Below are 3,232 nucleotides of genomic sequence, written 5' to 3'. Positions count from 1 at the left end.
GGCCAAAAACACGAAAAAAAACAGAAACTGGCACTTGGCACTGAGTTAATAGGTTAGTCCCAAAAAAGATATAAAATAGCATATTCATGCATATAAAACATCCAAAGTTGACAAGACAATAGCATGGAACCATAAAAAATTATAGATACGTTGGAGACGTATCAGCCGCCTCTATCCTCTATCTAATCTCGTGCCATATTCCGGCTGGGCCATTCTAATCTCCTGAGACACGGATCCATCCGTTCCATTGACAGGGATCCATCCGTTCCATTGAGAAGCAGCCTGTTGAGAAGGGACAAGGGATCCATCAACCGTTCCTGAGACAGTGAGACCCCGACGGCCCGACGTATTCCGAAGGAAATTGCTTCTGAATAGCAATTGTGTTATGTACACTCCCTTGCGGCCCGACGTATTCCGGTCGGCCGACCACACTGATGAGTGATGAGCGTCCAAATAAGAAATAAAGGTCAGTTTTTTTTGCAGCACCAATATTTGATTAATTTCTGTCTTAGAACATAATTGTAAGCATATAGACATTAAAAACTAATTAGATTTTTTTATTGTCCAATTGTATTTTGTAGACATGAAGAGGAAGAGAGCTCAATCAATCCATACTTCTTTCAAGCCAATTGGTTCAAGCTCTCAGCCATGTGAACATGGTGATGGTGCTAATACAAATGATGTGCAACCTAGCGAAGAGAACAACCCTAGTCATGTTGAAGGTGATGCTCAAGATGTTCCAGTGCGAGAAGTTATAGAAGAAGCTACAATTATAACCACAAAATATGGTCGAGACCCAGGGAGGCGCCCTCAAATTTGGCAACTCCCTCCAGAAAAGCAAGATGATGCTAGGCCTTTTTATATATGCGAGGGGGCCTATCAGCCCGAGTTGGAAAATTATGAATATTCGGCGATTCCAAAAAGATTGGTACACAAATTTTTGGTGGTTGGAATATTTGACCGATACAAAATGTGCCTATTGCTTGCCTTGTTTTCTCTTTTTAAAGAAGCCAGTTGGGAAGTGTGGTTCGGACACATTCACTGTCAAAGGATTTGATAAGTGGAAGAAGGTTAACAATGGAAAAGAATGTGCTTTTCTCAAACATATGGGCACTACTCCCAGCTCGGCTCATAGCTTTGCAGTTCGGTGTTACGAAAATCTGAAAAATAATCCAACTCATATTGACAAGGTGATGAAAAAGCAAACTAAGCAAATGGTTCTTGATGCAAGACTGAGGCTTAAGACTTCTATTGATGCCATGAGGTAAGCAACAAATATTTAATTTGAGACAATTTTCTTGATGCATTATATCTAATAATTATTCTCTATTGATTGCATCAGGTGGTTAATGTTCCAAGCATGTCCATTTAGAGGAAACGATGAATCTGAGGATTCCAAGAATCAAGGTAATTTAAAGGAAATGATTAAGCTTTTGTCCTCTTATAATAAGGATGTACAAGAAGTTGTACAGAATGCTCCTAAAAATGCAAAGTACACCTCCTCAACTATTCAGAAGGAAATTGGTAGCATAATTTCACGAAAAGTGAAAAGCTCAATTAAAGAATAAATGGGTAATAGCAAGTTTGCAATACTGGTTGATGAATGTCGGGATGAGTCTAAAAAAGAGCAGATGGCAGTAGTTCTTCGGTTTGTGAACATAGAAGGTTTGATAAGGGAGTGTTTCCTTGATCTTGTTCATGTTAGTGACACTTGTGCTTTGACTCTCAAGAATAAAATCATTGTCGTCCTAGTTGATAATGGGTTGAATGTGCAAGATATTAGAGGCCAAGGGTACGATGGAGCAAGCAATATGAGAGGGGAGTGGAATGGGCTAAAGGCTCTAATTCTCCAAGAGTGTCCTTATGCTTATTATATCCATTGTCTAGCTCATCAACTCCAATTGGCTTTGGTTGCCGCTTCAAGGGAGGTAAATGAGGTTCACAATTTTTTCCAACATGCAAATTTTGTTGTGAATACAGTTAGTGCATCTCCCAAACGCAATGATGAGTTACTAGAAAACCAGGCAGCTGAAATTGCTAGAGATTGAATTGGGAGAGCTTGACACTGGAAGAGGGGCTAATCAAATAGGATCTTTACAAAGGGCCGGGGACACGAGATGGAGTTCACACTATAAGTCAATCAAAAGTTTGCTCAAGATGTTTGATGCAACTGTTTCAGTTCTAAGAAGTGTAGCAACTGATCGCTCAGCTACAAGGAATTCAAGAGGAGACGCTGCGGGTGCCCTGAAGATATTAAACACATTTGATTTTGTCTTCATTCTGCACCTAATGGAAAGAATTATGAAATTCACGGATATCTTGTGTGTTAAACTTCAAAATAAAAGTTTGGATATTGCTAATGCACTGGATTGTGTTTCTAACACAAAGTCATTGCTTGCTGAACTGAGAGAAGATGGATGGGAAAGCCTTTTTGAAGATGTCAAATCATTTTGTGTGAAACATGAGATTGATATCTCGAACGTGGATCAAAGGTATGTCTCTTTCCCTATCTCTATGTTCATTAAATTCCAATGTAGAGATTTAGTCACTTACAAACTTACTCATGATTGTCTAAATCATGCAACTAATTCATGTTTTTCATATATATTGCAATTATAGGTATGTTGATGTAACAAAATCAAGAAATAAGCATGACAACACCACCGTTATCCATCATTACAAAGTAGACGTGTTTAATGTTGCAATAGATCAACAAGTGGTAGAGTTGAATGATCGATTCAGTTCTCAAGTTACAGAGCTTCTAGATCTTTGTTCATCATTGGACCCTAGACATGATGCCTTCGACAAGTCAAAGATCTGCACTCTAGTGGAAAAATTCTATCCTGCTGATTTTTCTTGTCAACAAAGAGATCGGTTGGAGTGTGAATTACCACATTTTCAGCTTGATATATTTAACCATCCAGAGATCAAAAATTGCAAATCACTTGCTGATATGATAAAAGGAATAATTAAAACGGGCAAGTCTTCTGATTATCCTATGGTTGAGAGGTTGTTACGATTAGTAATAACTCTTCCGGTGTCAACTGCAACAGCAGAGCGAGCCTTTTCCGCAATGAAACTTGTCAAGACACGTCTTCAAAGTAAAATGGGAGATGATTTTCTGCGTCATTGCACTATAGTCTACATTGAGAAGGAAATAGCAGCCAAGTTTAGCTCCGACGATATTATTGAGATATTTGATAATGGTTTTCGTAAATCCAGCTTCAAATTA

The sequence above is a fragment of the Hordeum vulgare genome, chromosome 3H, assembly GCF_904849725.1.
Source record: "Hordeum vulgare subsp. vulgare chromosome 3H, MorexV3_pseudomolecules_assembly, whole genome shotgun sequence".
NCBI lineage: Eukaryota > Viridiplantae > Streptophyta > Magnoliopsida > Poales > Poaceae > Hordeum > Hordeum vulgare.
This window is presented reverse-complemented; position numbering follows the sequence as displayed.